Source organism: Callospermophilus lateralis, chromosome 5 (assembly GCF_048772815.1).
Source record: "Callospermophilus lateralis isolate mCalLat2 chromosome 5, mCalLat2.hap1, whole genome shotgun sequence".
In the NCBI taxonomy this organism is placed as follows: Eukaryota; Metazoa; Chordata; class Mammalia; order Rodentia; family Sciuridae; genus Callospermophilus; species Callospermophilus lateralis.
The window spans coordinates 69,350,975-69,373,713 of record NC_135309.1 but is presented as its reverse complement, the minus strand read 5'-3'; positions in this window follow the sequence as shown (position 1 = coordinate 69,373,713).

Genomic DNA, 22,739 nt, shown 5'->3' with positions numbered 1-22,739 from the left:
AATGAATATTGGATAATTTCAACAAGAGAAATAAGGGTAAAACAAAACCCCAAATGGTAAGAGCAAGAAAAATAAGAGAAATTATCTTTGCATAATTTGGCTAGGGAATTCTTCTCTAAGGTATTCTCCACTGTGTGAGCTGAGATGTGACTGTGGGCTTCTGAGAGAGTAGCTGCACAGAGGGAAGCTATGAGCAAAGCTCTGAGGCAGGGCAGAGCTGGATGTTTTAAGGAACTAAAAGAAGCCAGGGTGGTGGTGACCAAGGCAGACAAAGTGCCTTTTCTTGAGGTTTTTCTTTCCCGGGAGGACTGTGTTAATAACGCAATTAGCCTGAGCTATAAAATCCATTCTCTTCAGTTTGCACAGTCATTATAAGAAGGAAGCAAAACTATTTCCCGGTAAAACTTCTTTCAGTTTTACAGCAACCAGAGTGCATTTGGAGGAAATAGGTTTGTGATTTTTTTACGTGAGACCCTTGTGTGGAATTTCTACATAAAACTGCCTCTGAGATACTACTTCAACCTCTCCACAATCAATAGTCTGAAGAAATGGAGGCTGTGTGGGTGAGCAGGGTGAGAGTTCCAACTTTAGGATCTGGCAGCCCTTGTAGTCTTGATGGTGGCAACTCACTGTGAGGCCTGATGCTCAGTAGATGTTAATTATACCTGTGAGATGCATACACAAATAATAAATTTCATTAAAAATAGTATGGGGAGGGGCTGGGGAAGGTAAAGCCTACCTTGCATGAAATCCTGGGTTCAATCCCTAGTACTTCTGAGAAAAAAGTATGTGAATGGAAGGGGCATGATCATCTATAACTGGTTATACCTCTGCTATCTCTAACATACACATGCATGCTCTCTCTCTCTCTCTCTCTCTCTCTCTCTCTCTCTCTCTCTCTCTCACACACACACACACACACACACACACACACACATGCCAAAGTTGTAGACAAAGATAGAGAATGCAAGTAAATAGAGGAAACATAAAAATGTTGACAGTGATTGTATATGTATCGATTGTGTGGTGGATCTATGGGTAAATTTTTCTTTCTAATTTTTGGTATTATCTAATATATAAATTCTAAGTGTATTTCTATAATTTCCAATTTTATGGTTTTTTCATGTAATTTTCTCCAATAGTAATTCTTTGAAAAATTGAGAAAGGTACATATAAAGGAAAGGGAAAATCCTATTAAAAAATATATTGCCACTTCCTTTTAGGGGATGAACAACATTCATGGTTCTAGTGGCCAGTGGATGTGCAAAGACAGATCTGGAACACCGTGCAAGGTGGATGGAGTTGAGAGCTGTAATTTCTATGCATGGGTAAACTATAAGAAATGGGAGTCTGTACTTATATTTGAAGAGACTGGGGTCTCGGGAAAGAGCAAAGAGGTAAGAAAGAGAACTCAAGAAGAAAAATGGCCATTGTGAAATTTCCTGGTATGAGGATGTTGTAAATAATTCAGAATAGCAGTGTCTGGGTTTCCACATGAAACATCTCTGGGCCTGGCCACTGCTGGGGCCTATGACATGAAAAAGAGAGGCAGACCTCTGCGTTTGTGGACTTTATGTTCTAGGGAGGCAGATAATGATAATATCTAGTATTTATATAGCAGTAAATGTGTGCCACGTACTGTTCTCAGTGCTTTATGTAGTTTAACTCTTGTAATCCTCATAAGGACCTTAGGAGTTTCTTTTTTTTTCCCAGTGGTACTGAGGACAGAACCCAGGGCCTTGCACATGCTAGGCAAGCACTCTACCACTAAGATCCCCAGCCTTGAGTACCTTGCTTTTTTAAATAGGCCAAACTGAAGCACAAACATGTTGTCTTGCCTGAGCCCTTGTAGTGATTGGTAAGAATGGGACTAGAACCTGTGTAGCCTGCCTCTAGAGCTAGTAAACAGAGATAATTACAGGTGCCCTGGCTGTCAGGGAAGAAATGTGCTCAGTATTTTCATGGAGAATAACGAGGCACTAACAATGGCCATGACTACACATGGGCCATGTTGACTTTCCTTCAGAACACAGCAGAGGAAGGTGATGCTCAGTTCAAGAGACCAGGAATGGTATTTACATGGACAAAACAGACAAGGGCAAACCAGGCCGTGGATGCTAGGGTTGCACATTAGAGACAGGAGCTGAAAGAAAAGAGGAAATTGTAAACTCCCTCTACAGAGTACCTTTTGTGTAATAGTCTCAGGGAAGTTTCCTAAGAGGCAGTACTACAAATTGGCACACTATAAAGTGCTACAGAATTAACCAGCCTTCACAGTGTTCCAAGTCCACATCCACAATATACAACGGTGCTTTTTAAAAGCAAGAAAATGAGCCTATTTTTAACAGAGGGGCACGAATAGTAACATTGCCCCTTCATGAATGGTTGTTGCTAAGTGGAAAATTATTCTAACAACTTTTTTTTATTCAAAAGTCATTAGGACTAGATAGCTGGTAAGATGACGATGTGGCTGTCCAAATGAGACTCATTCCAAACCATTGCCTTGGACTTTCTGATTGAGTAAAAGGCTCTTGGTTGATTTAATGTGTTTGAAAATGCATCTCCCTTGCTGCCAGTCCTGCTGCCTCCGAATGATTTCTGGTGAACTCAGCTGATCCACTCTGCCACACAGAAGATATTCCCAGAAGTCCCAAGGACTTTCCCTCCTGTGCCACAGAGAACTCAACTTCTTCACGTCTCTCCTCCCCTCTTCCTTCTTTCTGCCCTCCTTCTCAATATTCACAGTTCTTCAGTAGCCTGAATTAGATTCTACCAATGTGTCTGTATTTTCAATTAAAATTGTTTCTTAAATCTTTTCAGTAATTTATGTGTGCTTACTATTATTGCTGCATTGCAAATTACCCTCAAACCAAGTGGCTTGAAAAAAATAAACATTTATTATTTCAGAGTTTCTACAGGCCAGGAATTTGAGAGTGACTGAGCTGGGCAGCTCAGGCTCAGGACCTTCTGGGAGATTGTGTTCAGAAAGCTGGGCTGCACACACCTGAAGCCCTGGCTGGAGGGTCCTCCTGGCTGGAGGATCACATGCAAGTTGATGCCAAGGGCACCATTTGTTGAGGGCCACAGCCGAGTCGGGATGACGCATGGCTGATGGTGTCATCGGTGGTACAATTTTTCCAAAAGGAACCATCATTTGGCTTGGTGTCGTGGCATTTTGCATCCTCCTCCCTTCTGCTTGTGATGGTCTAAAATTTTGGGGCCAACAGAGGTGAGGCAAAGAACCTCACTCCCCCACTGGCATCAAGGCCAAATTTGGGGGCCAACAGAGGTGAGGCAAAGAACCTCACCCCCCCACTGGTGCAAAGGCCAAATTTGGGGACCAACAGAGGTGAGGCAAAGAACCTCACCCCCCAACTGGTGCAAAGGCCTATCCACAAGTATGGCTGTATGCTTGACCTGTAGTCAATGACGGGTAAGATCCAATTGCAATGGTACCAACCTAAGACAGGAGGCTGACGCCTTGAGGTCAGCTCATCCGATGATGGGTAAGGACCATATGCAGTATTGGACAATCTAAGACAGGCAGGATCCCTAAGCCACATGCTGTTGTTTAATTAGACAGAAGGGGGGAGATATTGAGGGCCACAGCCCAGTCGGGATGAGGCATGGCATCTTGCCAGAAAGGAGTGGTTGAGAGGTGAAGCCAGCTAGCCTTTGAGATATTGATGGTTATGTTAAGCTGTGTATTCAATTGTATGTAGACCCCTGCTGTCCGCCTCGCCTAGGACACCTGCTACTTTGGAGTTCTTGAGTGGGGATTCCTGGGGAGTTCGCCTGGGGAGTTTGCATTGGTTGGTGAAGTTCTGGTGGAGGGAGTTTTGGTTGGTGTGTGGTGATCCTGGAAGGGCCGCGTGGGTGGCGTTCACGGGAGTTTGGAAATAAAGTTTGTTCCTGCTTGAGTGGCTCCGTTATTTGTGCCCAGGCAGACTGCAGCTGCTATTGGCAGAAGGCTTGGGTTCCTTGTCACAGGAGTCTCTCTGTGGGGCTGCTTGAGTGTCCTCATGAATAATCCAAGAGACAGTAAGGCAGAAGCCACTGTCTTTTAGGACCTACTCCTAGTAAGCACACATGGAGATCATTTTCATAAGATCTCATGGTTACACAAGTCTGTCCTGTCAATGTAGGAGACCAAAGGTCTTCAGAATCATGAGGACTGTCTTGGAAGGCTGACTATCACATCAGGGAAGGGTGCATACTTAACCTCTAATCCAAAGATATGGAAGAAAAAAGAAATCACTGACCTACCTAAATTGATAGTCTCTCCTATATAGTAGTCGAATGTATTCACTTTTACTTATTTGTGAAGGAAAGAATTCATTTTGAAGTTTGTCAAAGTTAATATCAAGATTGATCCTATCTTTATTTATAATTCTATTTATTGTACTCCTACAGGTGTCAATCCTTGGGCTAGGAACTTTAGTTACACTTAATTCTTATCACAGTTATATGAGGTTGTTATTACTAGTCCCTCTTTGCAGACCAGGTAACAAATCAGAGTCTCCAATTTACAGATAATCTTAAAGAGCAATGAGTGTAAATACTTCACCAAGGGATCCTGCAGCCTGGAGAGTCGAGACTCTTCCAAAATCTACATTGAAGCAGGGCCTCCTTGAGCCTCCTTGAGGACGGGCAGAGCTCTCTTTCAATTGCACAGGGGCAGCGGTCTCATGATCTGGTGGTCTTTTCTGCTTCACAAAAGGCCAGAGCTCTGACAAGACACCTGACCTCTGTGAGTCTGTCACAATGCACGTAATAGTGTGTGACAATTATATGAGTAAATAAATAAAGCACCAAGAGCCATGTCTGGCATACCCCAAGGCCTCATAAGATAGTAGCTGCTATCACCGTGATGTCTTCGTTGGTTATGAACAGGAAAGCTAATGAAAACCACCAGTGAGCATGTGATAGTTGAATCATGACTTAACCCAGCCTGTGCTGACCCCTTTTCACCCTCCCTCCTCAGGTCAACCTCATGAGTTGGCACAACATATGATGGGCTAGTCAGCCTCTGTTTTTGCTCTAGCTCCAATCTTTTAACCAAAGTGAAGTTTGCATGCCCCTTACCTTCAAAGACAAGAACATAACGTGGATCCTTCTGGATTAACTTTTGACAAAGTAATATTGCTGTCTGAGGCTCTTTAGGGTTTTGAGAGATGCCACATGACTAATGGACCCTCTACATGCAAAAGTTCTTTGCATGTGCTTTTTGGAACATTACTGCAATTGTTCAGAAAAGAATACATGGTTACGACCTTACAAAAATGCTCAGTAGTGGGTTACTGCCCAATGCTGGGAGCAGGCAAAATCCCCTTTTCTAAGAACAGCCATACACAAGGTTTTTGCAGGCAGTCAGAGCCCACCTTCATTTTGGACACCATAAAGCTCTTTTCCCCTATTTCTCTTCTCATGAAAGATTCTAATGTCTTCCATTTAGAAGTTGAGGTCAAAATCATGTTCTCTCTTTTTCAGGGACACGAGCATTATAGATCTAACTCCTATTGCAAATTGAAAGGCTTTGTACTCTATTTTAAGACTCTCAGAAAACAGCCAGCTGGTGAGGAAGAAATTGTGTATGTCTGGGCAGTGTGTAAAGTTGGACTGAGAATCTTTTTAGGGGTACCTGTATATACTACAGTGAGGAAGACTATAGAAGCCACCTTTTCCAATTATTGTTATAACCAACTTGGAGAGGTGAGGTTTATCTATTTTTTGTTCTCCTTAAACAAAAATATCATAAATTTTTCTGAATGAAAAACTATAGTCCCTTCAATGTTCCACCTTGCTGGTGTTCTTGGTAACTGACCACAAAAACAAATCAATTCAATTTTTATCTATTGAAGACTGTTGTAGAATTCAGTCCGTATAGCAATGTGCCATATTTGCCATTTACTCTATGTTACTTAAACCACTTAATTTATAATGAACCAAGAAACCAAGAAGAAGAAAGAAGAAGAAGAGGAGGATGAGGAGGAGGAAGAGGAGGAGAAGGAGTGGGGAGGAGGAGAAGAAGAAGGAGGAGGAGGGGCAGGAGGAGGAGGATACAAATAGATTATAACATCTGGGTCCTGTATCTCATAGAAGAGCTTTGAGGCTATGGAATCAGGTTACTAACTGAGACCCGAGTGAAAAGCCCCATGTCTGTGATGTGCTTTGCCATGAAGGTCAATCAGTTAGCAATCAGTCAGGAAGATCGGTTGGAGGTTGTGGGAGTTAAGAAACTACATGTTCAGATAATGAAGTGACAGCAGGGGTCCCAGAATCACCAAATTCTGGTGTCTGGGGCCAAACCACAATAGTCTCCTTGAGTTATCAGTATAAGGGGAAAAATGGTATAATGTAGTGTTTAGGAATATAGTTTTTAAAAATACATTTTTAATTACAGATGGACAAGAGCATAGATTTTGGATTCTAGCTTGGCCACTTTGCAGTTGTGCACACTTAGATAGTGTTACTTAGCTATATTTACTTGACTGTCCTTAATTATAAAATAAGGATAGTAAGACCAAGGGCTGTTATAAGTGGCACAGCTACTTTCCCTGGGCAAAAAATAAAAATTAAGGGATACTACAAAAGTCAGTAATTGAGACAAATTGTCTTTTAATGTCATTTTTGTAAAAAAAAATCAAATTGAAAAACAATCATGGTCAATAAAATATCAAAGGGACCTTTTCTGAGCCGAAATACATTGACTTTTAAATATTTCTGGGTTTTTAACAGAAGGTTGTACAGTTGCACACTCAGCCTTTTTTCTATGCCACTAGTTCATAGCCATTTTGGACTTTTAGCATCTTTTACCATGTGGAGAGTCATAGACTTCAAAATTATGTAGTCCTGATGATGCCATATAATTTACTTATTTTGTTTAGTTTACTTGCCCCACTAGAACTTAAACTCTGTTCACATTTTGATTTTAGATTTATGGCAAATCTGTGGAGATAGTATCTGCCAGTGAAGCCATGAAGGGACTGTGGGGGTCAATGACCACCATTTCTTGTCCCCTTACCTGAAGAATTTCAAGCTAGTCACATAGGATCAGACAGGATTAGAAGGGAAATGACTAGGGAAAAGGGGACGCCCTCAAGGGAGAAAGAGAGAGTTTCTCCTAATACTGACGTCTTATATGAACATGGTAACATTTTTAAAAATCACCAAATTTACTGAGAGTACTGTCACAGCACTATCAATTAAACATTGGACTGTTTAGATTTCCCCATTTTTTCCCATTAATGCCATTTTTCTGTTTCAGGATGCAATTCAGGATATCATGCTGTGTTTAGTCCTCAGGGCTTCTTGATCTCCCCAACCTATGACAGTTTCCCTGTCTCCTTTGCTTATCATCATTTGACACTATTTTGCCAAAAAGTCCCTCCATTTGCCACCCACAACGACCACATCTCATTTCCTTCTAAAGCCCCACTTCTAAATGCTGTTGACATATGTATTTGGGGATCTCATTTCTAACATGAGATTGTTTGGGAGACACATTCAAATCATAGCAACAAGGTTTGAAAAATACTAGTTTCTCTGTCTTACACTTGACTAAGTATCAGAATTTGTAGAAGGAAAGCTATGGGGTCCTATTATGTTCCTTTTCAGAAGCGTTCAATATCTTCTTTTCCTCAGTGAGTGCTTTTTAAACTTGCTTACCAAATCTATGCTATTGAACATGCTGGGTACAGAAGGACAAATTGGCCTCTGGGCAGCCACTCCTTCAAATGGTATGGCAGTCATTTTACAGGCTAGTTTTGATGTTTTTTTTTTTTTTTTTTTTTTTTTTTTTGTGTGTGTGTGTGTGTGTGTGTGTGTTTTCCAGTGCTGGGGATTGAACTCAGGACCCATGCATGCCAGACAATGTTCTACCACTGAACTGTACATCCCCAGCCCTATTCCACAGGCTGGGGATGAGTTTTGACTCAGAGAAATAAACAGTGAATTCTAACTCTTGCTAGGGTGAGTTTCTTGAGCTCTCTGAATTCCATTTTCTTTATGTATAAAAATGGAAAGTCTTCACTTTTGTGGCCAGGGATGAATCAGAGTACCCTTTCTTTCTTTCTTTTGTTTTTCAAAGTGCCTAACTGGAGACCTAGCACATAGAGGATGGCCAATAATGATTCTTTCTTATCTATTCCTCTGTGTCTAGTGTCTCTCCTGGTACTGTTCAGAGGAGGCTTCTGGTACAGCAGATCACTGCCCCCAAGAAGCAGAATGCTGATAGACAAAAGCAGTCAAGCATGTTTGCTAATTTCTCACTTTTAAGTTACATGACCTTGATAAGTTATTCACTAACCTATTTTTTATCTGCATGATAGAGATTACCTCAAAGGGATGCTGTGAGGATTTTGTAATAACATGTACATATAGTTTCTAGGACTTTGTATGAAACATTTAACTCTTGACAAATACTAATTATTGTTATATTGCTACTTTTGATACATAGGACAGGTGACAAAAAGACCTGGGAGGGAAGAAAGAAAAATAAAAACAGATTTACTATGAAGGAAATTTTAAAAATGGTAAATTTGTAGCTCACTAGCTTTTGAAAAGCTAACTCTAAACTTCCATGATTTGAACTTAACAATTAAGGAATGGGAATAGAGAGAGAGGATATGGTTCATTACTGTAGTATTTCTGAAGATTTAGAACATGGGTGGCAAACCTTCCCTATGAAAGGCCAGATAGCAAATATTTTAGACTTCACAGACCACATTCAAGTTCTATTCATGTTCTTTTCTTTTCTTATAATATTTTAAAACTATCAAAAAACAAACAAACAAACATTCTTTGCTCCACTGACAAGGGCTGCTGATCCCTGGTAGTTAATTACTATTACTATATTATAGAGAAATTTGAAGAAAGATAATGAGTAGGTAAGTTTAAAGTGTAAAGCATTACATATTTGCTGATAAGAGGGAAGGAATGAATTGTAGAATGGCAATTAGATTCCTTGCCAAAACCATGGAAGAATGAAAACAAGGAAATCCAGAGTCTAAATCCAAGACTTAATGAAACATTTCTTCCATGTATAGATAGCTTGGGACTTATTTGTCACAAAAACGAGCAGGAAATTTGTTTGGCCAAGGCTGCTTATAACTGTGGGAAGATAATTCTCCATGGGCCACTTGGGTTTCTGGGTATCTTGTGAGCAAGATATTTTGTTTCAGATTATCTTTTGGAGGACTTTTGTATGGTGAACAGACTTGTAAGATAGAAGTAGTGTCTCTCTCTCTCAGAATAAAAGACCCAGTATGCCATCTGCCTATAATAAAAAAACTAGGCTCTCCAACATGAGTCTTTTCTTCTGTAGCATACCATTGCATGTGAAAATATTATCTGGCCTTCTTCATGATGCAGAAAAAGTCTGGGAGTAATAAACTGTTCTTTTTCTCTTATCCAGGAGTCTCACATCATCTGTCAATACCCATGGAGCTCTGGCAGATTTACTTCTTACCTTGAAAGCAGAAAAAGAAATCTTAAACTTTTCACAGAGACAAGTGAAATGAAGACAAGGAAAAACAAGTTAAAGCAAGAGAACCAGAAAACATTATTTGTAAAGTCATCTTTTAAAAAATAATTTAACAAAAAGGTAATGTTTTAATCATAAAGGAATGATAGATTGATATATTTACTATGATTAAAACATTACACAATGTATACATGTATCAACGCATCTCACAGAATTCCATAAATATGTTCATTTTTATTTATCAGTTGAAACAAATAAGTAATACATAAGTGAATATTTAATGAAGTCTTTAAATACTATGAGACACTGAAATAGGCAAGAAAAGTGACTTGGGTATGCAGGTGATTTGAGTAAAAGCATCACATTGCCACCACACCCATCTATTTGGCTATATATTGACTAAAATTCTACCCAGTATTCAAAGGGCTTCTCAAATACCACCTTGCCTAAAAGTGACTTCTTTTCCAAAACTTGTTATTTTATGCTGCCTTCAATACTTATTATTATTATTATTATTTAAAGTGTAGAGCATTACATATTTGCTGATACCCATTATTATTATTTTTTTGGGGGGATACCAGGGATTGAACTTAGGGAGACTTAACCACTGAGCCACATCTCCAACCCTTTTTTATATTTTTTATTTAGAGACAGGGTCTCACTGAGTTGTTTAGCACCTCACTTTTGCTGAGGCTGGCTTTGAACTCATGATCCTCCTGGCTCAGCATCCCAAGCTGCTGGGATTACAGGTATGTGCCACTGCGCCCAGCACAATACATATTATTTTAATAAGAAAGGAAAATTTATACACAGATAGGTACAAAAGGGAGACTCTGTGAAGACACAGAGAGAAGATGGCACTGAGAGTGGTCTCAGAAACAATAGACTCTGCCAACCCCCAAGGCTGAGACTTCTAGCCTCCAGAACTGTGAGAAAATAAACAACAAAAAACCTGTTGTATGTGCTAAAGTCTGTGATGTGCTGCTGTTGCACCTTACTAGTAAGTTAACAATGTGCTCAATATTTAGTTATTAAATAAATGAATTTAAGGAAGCCACCCCTTCCCTGAGTTAAATGTATCTTATTTATAGCAATAACAATTTGTACCAACTTTTATCATACATCTTGTCCATAGAGTTGCATTGTAATAGTATCTTTATTTATCATATTATATAATATTTGTTCTATTTGGTACACTACAGAAAACGTGGTAAGATCAAACAAAATTGAAATCTATTGACAAGCATGTTTTTGATTCAAAGATTCAAGTTCCATCTTTAGGGCCAGATACACACAAACACTCTCTCTCTCTCTCTCTCTCTCTCTCTCTCTCTCTCTCTCTCTCTCTCTCTTGATTCTCCTTCCCTCACATCAGATTCAGCTTCATATTTAATGTGATGACAAGGTGATTTCCAATATATTCAGACTGGCAGAAAAGATCAAAAAGCTTATTTTTCCCAGCAAATTTCCCCAAGTTGCTTTTTACTGGATCAGGCCACAGCTCGTTCCTGAACCAGTTAGTGTGAGCAGTGGTTGTGGTGGTTAGGCCTAGATGTAGTCCCAGGTACTCTACTCCCAGGAAATCAGAGGTGGACTCAGATACTCTACCCTTCACCCAACAGTTGAGAGACAAGGAGAGGTGCCCTCCAGAGGTAAATCAAGATGCAGGAGAAGTGAAATGGGTGTTGGGAAGAACACATCAAGAATCCCTAATGCTTGACTGTAAGACTGCTAAGCTCTCAAGGATTTGGTATCCCACTGTCTCCTTATCATCTGGACCAAGCATCAATTAAGCATGAGGAGATTTAGGTTTATGTTGCAACCCAGACAGAGTTCCTGTGACTCCCACTTGTCTCCATCCTTGGAAAACAGACTACAACCTCACCACCTGAGCCCCATGTGGTGAAGGGAAATGGCCCTCTTCTCTTCCCTAGCAGGAAGGGAACACATAGGCAGCCGTGGTGAGGTTGGACATATTGGCTTTGTGATCAAATTCTATCTGGTTGGTCATGGAGAAGCAGGTGAAAATAAAGATAAGCAAATGGGAATACTATTTGAAGGAATACTACCTTCAAATTTTCTGTTCTCCACTTTAGCCAGCAAGTGGGAATTACATCAGATAGGTTACAGAACCACCTAGTGGTCAAACAGCATCCATGCTAGTAGGATGTTCAAAGAACTTCCAAGTACATGTTACACCAGAAAGTTCACTAAGACTCTCAGCCTCTTTGTCATGTCCGTGTCTCTCCTTTTCCCAATACCTATTGTAAGAAAGACAAAAATAATATGCCAACACAGCTGACTCATTTTATCCTAATTTTTTGCTCTCAGTAGCACTTCTGTAAGCAGAATAGGTGAAAGCCCACAAGGGCACCTGGGCCCTTCAGTGACTGTGGTGTATATCATTTCCCCAGACCCAGAAACATGGCCATGCTCTCCTCACATCTGTTAATCCCCACTATTCTTAAGTTTTTCAGTGGTGAGGATCATATGAGGGACTTTCAATTTCTGCTTCATGTACTTGGATGTTCTTTGAATCCATTCATAATATGTTTGCATTGCTTCTGTAACAACAACAACAACAACAACAAAAACACTTCAAACATGAAAGTACAGAGGGTCACTTCTACAGGGATTTCCCAATGTCCTAAGACCAGAGAAGAATAGTCCATCTGTGTTGAATTATCTACAAATCTCCTGTACATATTTTTTAGATGCAAAGCTAGAATTATGAGTAAAGAAAGTGGTTTGGACACTAATTGGTGTTCACTTGTTCACATGAGAAGTTAATCCATGGATCTCATGAACTGAGACACTCTGACCCTCTCCAGAGAGTCTTACTTTTGGTAGTGTGAGACTCCAGGCTCCTGTGTGTTGCTTAATTTGTAGCCATGTTTGGAGGAAATAAGGCTAGCAGAGGAAGGTGAGAGGGTACTCTACTTGCATGTAGACATATAATCATGATTCAAACTGCAGCAGAGTGGCTTAGAAGGACAGCCTTTTATAATATTCTACATAAAAATATAAGGGTTTTAGATTATCATGTATGTATTAGCGTTACTGAGAGTTGAATGTATGGTATTTAGAAAAATATGATGAAAGTTGTATTTGGGTAATTTGTGGCCTGATGGTTTGGAGGAGGGATACCATCTTCTGAGATAACAGTTAGGAGAATGTTGTAGCTCAGAGACAATTGCTATGACAACTGCTAATGCAGGCGTAAGACTGCCTTTTTGCCAAATCCCCAGCGTGCCCATTACAGTGCCTCGGTATAGTACAGTTGACTAATAAGCAGTGTTTGGATGAACATTTGCATAATCTGAATGCAAATAGTGTTGTAGAGGAAGGAATCATGGGCGAGAAGGAGGGAATCAAATATGACTCTGCAGTCTCAATGACTAGTGGAGTGTGTGTGTGTGTGTGTGTGTGTGTGTGTGTGTGTGTCTGAGAGAGAGAGAGAGAGAGAGAGAGAGAGAGAGAGAGAGAGAGAGAGAGAGAGAGAGATACATGAAGGTGGAGAGGGAAAGGAGAGAGGAAGACATTGTACAAGATTAATGTGGAGGGGCTGCTTGTCAGTGTGGGAGAGGGAGAAGATGAGATCTGTCATACATAGGCTAAAGTTGAGCTTATGTTGGGACATCTGAAGGGAATTTCCAGCAGATAATTGATGATAGAGCTTTGGGTATGATTGAGAGGTCAGTGTTTGGGACATAGATTTAGATGCCTCCATGTTATGCAGTAAGAGTTGAATCTGAAAGAGTACATAAATGGTCTTGGAAGCAGGATATAAAGACAGAAATCAGATACCAGAAATGGATTCTGGGGAATATTCACTTTAAAAAAATGTTTTTTGCAATGCTGGGGAATATAGAACCAAGGTCCTTATACACAGATAGGCAAGTGCCCAACCACTGAGCTACATTCCCATCACCCATTTAGTATGTCAAAAAGTGTTGGGAACGCTAGATAAATTCACAGGTTAAGCTTCTGTGATTGACAGTTTAAACTCTTCTTTATTCAAGGATAGGTGAAATTTTACATGAAGACTATAGAGAGAGAGTCCCTCAAAGACAGGTATGAAGTGAAAAAATCCTTCTGAGATACATAAAAGGAATAAAATATCCTCATTTTTCCATTGTGCTATGTCCCAATATTCTCAATAGCAACAAAAATCCAAATACTTCAATTAAAAAGTTTGCAACGGAGGTTTTCTGTCATTCTAGTTTATTGGAGTGTACCTTTCTCCTCTACTTTTGCCTTTCACTTTTTAAAGAGGTTGTTTAAGCCTATGCATAAAATTCTTACAAAGCAACCCTACCACTAAGAGAAAATCAAAAAGGAAGTACAGAGCATTTATAACAACTTTGCAGAGAGTCAGTGGGAGAGGGAACCAAAGGAGCGCTATCCAGGACAGTGACCCCAGAGCACTTGGAAAACATAATTGGCAAACCATGAAGAAATACAATGGGAGAACCAAGGGTAGCTTAATGCAACCTTTTTTTAGCATTAAAGGACTACTTTTGGTGGTAACCATTTTTCTCTTCCCTGCCTCATAGCTGTCCTCCTCTGGTACATTAACAAAAACCAATTTTTTTCTTGATGCAATCAGACAGCTAGAAAGAGGAAACTGATTGGATGAGGTTGCACTGAGCACATTTGTGGTCTTTGGTGATGATGATTCACCAGTTTGCTGGAGGACGTGTTGAAGTAAACATATGTGACTTTCATTGATGGGAGAGAACAGAGTTTCTCCATCAAGAATATATGTGTGTGCATGTGTCACCAGCATCAGTTTGGATAGGTAAATGGAAACGTGATTGTTCTCTATTGATGCAAGTATGATGGAAACAATGCACTTTTTACTAAGTAGATATCACATGGAAGCAGGACCCAGGTGTTTCCTTTCTGAAGGAAACTCCCAACAACACGGGAAAACACGGAAATCCAATGTAAACAATGACAACACATTAACAGAAAACACAGTGATTCTCAAATCAAATTCTTAAAGGCTCATAACTCTGTAAATTCAGCTCATTAAACTACTGAAAGGGGGAAAATTAAAAAGCAATCATTTTAATTATTGTGTTTGTGTCAAGTTTAGCCAACTGCTACAATATCATTTGGCTTGTTCTACTGTAATTAATCCAGTAAGTGTACAAAGTAAACAAATTAGAACTATTTATAGCTCTGAAGTGCAAGTGGAAATGAGATATTGCCCAAGTACAATTACAGTAAATGCAGGCTTGTTGATATTCTTTCAAATGACGCATTAGGACTTTAAATCCCTCTTGTTGTTCTTCAACTGTATTAATCTTCATGAAACAAAGAAAATTCCAACTTTGGATCTCATCGATCTTTTTCTCAGATGGGCACATCAAGTTGATTAGCCAGGCAGTTGGTTTTATTTGAGCTAAATTGGATTAATCTCATTAAAGAAACATTAATGTGCAAATCTAAAGTGAATTTTTTTAAGAGTCTTTGCAATGAGGTGCAAACATTATGTGACTTTTTGAGTCAGTTCCACAGAATGAAAGCCATGACTAAGATTTATATAATTTTACTGATGTTCCCAGGTTCAGATAATAATGACTTATATGAAAATTAAAAAAAAGTTCTTGGCATAAAAGGAGAAAAAAATCTTTACTGAAATAAAACTTTTTAAGTAATATCCTTTACTTAGCAAAAACAAATGAAAATTATATACAATACCCCTGTCAACTCTTTAGGTATAACACATGCAAATCAGGTCCAAAGTTACTGTATTCACAATTGTAAAGGAAAAAGATTTCCAAGGCCCCTCATGATATTTCTGCTACCACTGTCGCTGAGATGACTACAACTGTAATAAAAATATTATCTACTACCTGCTTATGCTTTTAGTTTACAAGATATGAAGTCCTTGGCATTCTTTAGCTCAATTAATTCAGAAGACCTCAGGAAGCAGGTGCTATAGTTACCCTGCCTTATAGGTAACGAAACAGAAAACAAGAGAGGCCACTTCCTCAAGATAGTGGGGTGAAAGCTGATGTTTGAGGTCTGATTGGTCAGATTACAAAGTTTAGACTCCTAACCACTATATTTTCTTCTGACAAATAAGAATTTCAAATATAAAGAGTTTGTGTGGAATTTTGAATATAACTGAAATAGCCTGCTATTTGCTTTTGTTTCAACAAGGCTAAGAAAATTCACCTACTGCTGCATAGAGAAAAGGCCAGATCTCTGTTTCTGCATATCTGGTTTGGCCTCTGGTTTTACCCCAACCACAGTTTACCATTGTCTGCTTACAGGCATACAGCGGGTTTATTATCTACGAAGCAGCACAGTGCAGGAGTGGTGTCCTTTGGATGATGCTAAACCGGTTCACATAAATGATCTCTTTCAATATCCTGGTCAGTCAAGGGGACAAGGAAACCATTTTAATCACCATTTTCCAGAAAATATAAAAATAAACTTTATTTGAAGCCATATGAGGGATTAGGAGACACAGCCAAAGTAGAATCTGGGTTTTGCTCTTCTCCAAGCACTTTCCACACCTGCTTATTTCTCCCTGTGAGCAAAAGCAACAGCCCACCATAGTGCCTACAGGGATTTTCCAAGAGCCCTCTAAACAAAGTGAGTAACACCTGCTAAGAACAAGGCTTTATGTTCTCATGTTATCTGGAATGTAGAACTATAGAAAGAAATCTCTAGTTAATTTAAGAACTGAATTAAAGTTCATAATACAAGCCTCAGCGAGATAACTCTACTTTTGATTTGTTGCCAAAAAAGCCCCTTGGGAAAGAGCCAAAAACTTAATTTATTTATCGGTTTGGTGCTATGTAATTTAGTTCTTTCAAATTTGCTCTTAGGATTGAAAATAAATTATAAAACAGCATGAACTCTTTTGAAATGTTGCTACATTTTCAGGATTGCCTAACTACTGTCTGGGTCAAACCAAGGCTGTACTCGTTGCTAGCCACTTCACCATAGGGCAAATACTTTGCATATTTTAAATAATCTCAAATGATGATAACTCCTACCTCATTGGTTTGTAATTTCAACATGAGATATGCACGTGGCCGATCTGGTTGAGAATTCAGCACAAGGCAGGTACATTTTGATTATTACTGATTTCACTCTGAGTGTACATTAAAATGCACATTTGAAGACTTACACATAAATGGTGATTACACTTTTGTCAATGTTTTTAGGTTAAAGTTGAAATTAACCCAAGTTGTCCACTAATCAAATACATGCTTCAATTATAAATTGATATGATTGATTGATTTGCATCGTTCTTTTTGAATGAATGCAAGGTGCCAGACACAGTCCCCTGTCCTGGATGAGTTTACCTGGACTTTCTCTGTACTCTTTCAACTTTGTTTTGATTGTTAGAATTTCATGAGGTTGTGACCTTCTGAAAGGCAGAGATATGTTTTCATCTGTATTCTCACATAGAATCCTCTGTATAGCAGCCACACAGCAACACTGGTTAAACATAGATTTAAAGATGGGAAGCTAAAAGCTACTTATTCACTAAAATAACTGATAATTGGCTTTGAGATCTCTGCTGTATTGGCCAATAAGAGCAATCCTAATTCTCCAAGATCATAATTCTACCCCTAGGCTTCCACTGCTTTATTCTATTATGAGAAGATATTATAACTTAACACACAGGAGAGGGAGATAAGAGGAGAGGAAAATAAGGAAAAGGAGAAATAAGGAAAGGGAAAACAGGACAAGAGGAGAGGAAAATGAATTCATGAATTTCCATTTATTTTTCACCAAATATCCTTCAATGTTGTATGATTATACTATATGTAATATATACTATGTATATGTACAATTATAATACTATGTATATTTTATATATATATATATATATATATATATATATATATATATATATATATATATATATATTATATTTTGTCTTACAAACCGTTACTTAAATATTCATTATTTGGTGTCTTACAGAAAATGTTTGCTGACCTCTAGTGTAGGAGACAGGAAGCCATGCTGTCCCAAGGCACTGTTTCCTTTAAGCCCTCTTACACCTTTTCTGTGAATGAAGCAGATTCCATGAAGGTGAGAGCAGAGAGGTAGAGAGACTGAGGCTAGAGGAAGGAGGAAAATATAGACATATTTTTAAGGAAGATTCTTTTCTTTAAGAGGAAAAAAAAAAAGTTTTCTTTGTCCCTTCCATTCTGCCTAGGGCTAACCTAAAAAATGCTTATGGCTACCTTACAGTGCCTACCTGCATAGACCATTGCATCAACAGTTATGGTATAATTAATCCTTCATCTGGTCAAAAAGAAGCAAACAAGGATTCCTGAGCCATATACCAATATTAAAAACGTTGAAACATTAAAAGTAAAGCTTTAAAATCCTTGGAAGGAAATACTGAGGCTTTTTAAAAATGTTTTTCACAAACCCATAAATGAAATGATGTAGCAGTTCAACCCTATGAAAGTTCCCTGAGAATTTCTTGCACAGAAACACAGGGGAAGATACATTATTCACAGACCATTGTTTGTAAAAATAAGAAACTGGAGAAAGAAAATAGATCAATGCCTGTGACATTCACGGAATGCTCTATACCAGTAAACAGCTTCACCAAGTGTCCACATACTTGAATCTCACAAACTTATTGGCAAAAATACCAAAGTTGCAGAAGAATAACACAGTATGATATAATTTACAAAAATCCAGCTGTGGTGGTGCATGCCTGTAATTTCAGCAACTTGGGAGGCTGAGACAGGAAGATCACAAGTTTAAGGCCAGCCTCAACAACTCAGCAAGGCTCTAAGCAACTTAAGGAGACCCTATAACAACAAAAAATAAAAGAGCCAGGGACATAGCTCAGTATAAAGGGCCCCTGGGTTCATTCTTTGCTGAAAACAAAACAAAATATGCTAATATTACCTAGTTTTAGGGTAGATATAAATGCAGTAAAAATAAAGGAATGCTAAGAACAATAAACTCCAAATTTAGATTATTAGTGAATTTGCTGGAAAGACATTGATCACAATTAGAATATATGGAGGATATGTGCAGGATGTTTCAACCACATTTAATAATGTTTTCACATTTCAATTGCAGTGTACATACATTCTACTTTCTATTTATTGTATGGTAATATAAAACACAACATTTAAATATAAAACATAAAATTTAAATGTGAAAATCAACTTTACAATCTAAAAGAATCTCTCTTTCCTTTATAAGCTTTGCCTTTTGAGAGCCATACTGCTTTCCTGTACTCGCTGAAATGAACATCCTTTCCTCCCTCAAGAGTAGCACAGCTTTTACTTTGTGAAAGACATTTTAGTTATTGAACTAAGGAAATTGCCACTGAATTTTTGAGAAGAGTCTAGTTACTCCCCAGGAGGCCAGTCCTAATATAGATAAAAGTCCTTGGTACCTTAGAGTGATTTAGGTTCTAAGATTGAGAGGGACACTAATGAACCGAAAAGAAAAGAAGTCTGCTAATGGTAGAATATCCAGCCATGGCCTCTGGCTGATGTGCCTGCTGAATAGTAATACTTTTTAATGCCATTAGACTAAAAGGAAACTACTTAAAAGGAAACTTTTCATTAAGAGTTGCTGGAACAAAATCATGGTTTTTTTTTTCCCATACATTGTATCTATATATTTTTTCCCCAAAAGAAATCTGGAAAAAAAAAATCTTAGTCACAAATTTTGTCACTTCATAAAATGTTTGTTCCAGATGACAACTCTGTGGAGATATAGATGTAGACACATCTATATACACTATATAGACTTCTGGGTAAACTGATAAGATTCAAATAAATAGGGGGCTGGGTTTGTGGCTCAATGTTAGAGTGTTTGCCTAGCAATGTGAGGGACTGGGTTCAATTCTTAGCACCACATAAAAATAAATGAATAAAATAAAATAATTTTTTAAAAATCCAAATAAATAATAAATACAGGGAACACTTTATTATATCAATATAATATTCTTTCATAATATGATTGAAATTTTTTTACCATCTCACAAGTTATAGAATTTCAGAATTGAAATGCTTTAAAGAATCTAATACAACCTCTTCGTTTTATAGAGAAAACTAAACCACAGAATGACTTAATCAAGGTCTTACCAAATTACTAGCAGGATTAATGCTAAGATATGTATTTTCCCATCTCAGTTCAAAAGGATAAAAGAGAGAGAGGGAAAATGGAAGATTAGAGCAAGATTTCCAGCTACATTGTGGCTTGGTATTCAAGAAGCAGGAGTACAGCTTCTCAGTGAGGTGGTGATAAAGGGAATTCACTGAAATTTGGTATTAGAGAATTATAGAGAAGCAGAAACTTGGGTGCTTTGAACAGTGGACAAAAATGAGTACATTGAAAGATTCTGGGACGTATTTTTTTTTACTTCTTTGCTATTTATGATGGTTTTGTCTCTAGGGTTAGGATTGTTGATTTTGTTGATTTGATTTTTTTGTTTATCTGTTAATTTGTCTTTGCTTTTATTTTTATTTTTAACTCTTCCTCTCCTTTCCCCCTTATAGCCAAATTCTCTTCTTTCTCTATTGAGATTGTAATTTTTAGTTATTCTTACTCCTCCATCTTTATACCCATCTTCTTTATACCATTATGCCCATCTCTTCCATTTTCCTCTGGTAAACTTTTTGGACGGTGGCACCACAAGTTTGCCTCAGCCTGGAGGGGTGACACAGGCAGGGAGAGAAACACAGTGAACAAATTTGGCATGGTTGAAACTGTGGAGCAGAGAGGCAGTCTGATCTTAACTGAACCAGAGGCAGCAGGGCCAGATGGTATTTGGAAAGTGCTCTGTGTTTCTTGGCTGTCAAGGAGAGCTTAGGCGGGGGCGGGGGCACATCTTGAAGTGGCTGCTGTGGGGTCTCCTGAATGGGAGTTCATAGTGAGCACCAGACTATCCTAGCAAGCAGTTGCTGTGGGTCTAGTGTTCCTGCTGGGATGTGATTGAAACAGGCACAGAATTGTAGAGGCTGAGGAGATGTAGGAAAGTGACTTGTTTTCCTTTTAGGTCTAGCAGCTTATGGGACCAGCTGGGGATAGTCCAGAAGATGAAAAGGTGGACAGGATTGCACTCAGGGTCTGGTCAAGGGAAGACCACATTTGTATGCAATGGAGTGTGCCAGACCTATGGAGGGTTAGTTACCTCACCCTATGTGTGGGGCTCTTGGGAGACCCCTGAAACCCAGATGTCCACCAGATATTGCCATTTCCCTAGGGATAGGGATTGTGGATCTAGTATCTCTGGAGCAGATACTATCCCACATAGTTCAGCAGTTCTTATCACCAGCTGCCAGCCACTGAAATTTCTTATTTAGAACTCTGTGCCATTCCCTCTAAAATCTGGAACAAGACAGGGATGCCCTCTCTCACCACTTCTGTTCAACATAGTTCTCGAATCACTGGCCAGAGCAATTAGACAGACGAAAGAAATTAAAGGCATAAAAATAGGAAAAGAAGAACTCAAATTATCACTATTTGCAGATGACATGATTCTATACCTAGCAGACCCAAAAGGGTCTACAAAGAAACTATTAGAGCTAATAAATGAATTCAGCAAAGTGGCAGGCTATAAAATCAACACGCATAAATCAAAGGCATTCCTGTATATCAGCAACAAATCCTCTGAAATGGAAATGAGGACAACCACCCCATTCACAATATCCTCAAAAAAAATAAAATACTTGGGAATCAACCTAACAAAAGAGGTGAAAGACTTATACAATGAAAACTACAGAACCCTAAAGAGAGAAATAGAAGAAGATCTTAGAAGATGGAAAAATATACCCTGTTCATGGATAGGTAGAAGTAACATCATCAAAATGGCGATATTACCAAAAGTTCTCTATAGGTTTAATGCAATGCCAATCAAAATCCCAACGGCATTTCTTGTAGAAATAGAGAAAGCAATCATGAAATTCATATGGAAAAATAAAAGACCCAGAATAGCAAAAACAATGCTAAGCAGGAAGTGTGAATCAGGCGGTATAGCTATACCAGACTTCAAACTATACTACAGAGCAATAGTAACAAAAACAGCATGGTACTGGTACCAAAACAGGCGGGTGGACCAATGGTACAGAATAGAGGACACAGAAACCAATCCACAAAACTACAACTATCTTATATTCGATAAAGGGGCTAAAAGCATGCAATGGAAGAAGGATAGCATCTTCAACAAATGGTGTTGGGAAAACTGGAAATCCATTTGCAACAAAATGAAACTGAATCCCTTTCTCTCGCCATGCACAAAAGTTAACTCAAAGTGGATCAAGGAACTTGATATCAAATCAGAGACATGGCATCTGATAGAAGAAAAAGTTGGCTATGATCTACATACTGTGGGGTCGGGCTCCAAATTCCTCAATAGGACACCCATAGCACAACAGTTAATAACTAGAATCAACAAATGGGACTTACTCAAACTAAAAAGTTTTTTCTCAGCAAAAGAAACAATAAGAGAGGTAAATAGGGAGCCTACGTCCTGGGAACAAATCTTTACTCCTCACACTTCAGACAGAGCCCTAATATCCAGAATATACAAAGAACTAAAAAAATTAGACAATGAGATAACGAATAACCCAATCAACAAATGGGCCAAGGACCTGAACAGAAATTTCTCAGAGGAGGACATACAATCAATCAACAAGTATATGAAAAAATGCTCACCATCTCTAGCAGTCAGAGAAATGCAAATCAAAACCACCCTAAGATACCATCTCACTCCAGTAAGATTGGCAGCCATTAGGAAGTCAAACAGCAACAAGTGCTGGTGAGGATGTGGGGAAAAGGGTACTCTTGTACATTGCTGGTGGGACTGCAAATTGGTGCGGCCAATTTGGAAAGCAGTATGAAGATTTCTTGGAAAGCTCGGAATGGAACCACCATTTGATCCAGCTATTCCCCTACTCGGTCTATTCCCTAAAGACCTAAAAAGAGCACACTATAGGGACACTGCTACATCCATGTTCATAGCAGCACAATTCACAATAGCAAGACTGTGGAACCAACCTAGATGCCCTTCAATAGACGAATGGATAAAAAAAAATGTGGCATTTATACACAATGGAGTATTACTCTGCTTTAAGAAATGACAAAATCATAGAATTTGGAGGGAAATGGATGGCATTAGAGCAGATTATGCTAAGTGAAGCTAGCCAATCCCTTAAAAACAAATGCCAAATGTCTTCTTTGATATAAGGAGAGTAGCTAAGAACAGAGTAGGGACAAAGAGCATGAGAAGAAGATTAAC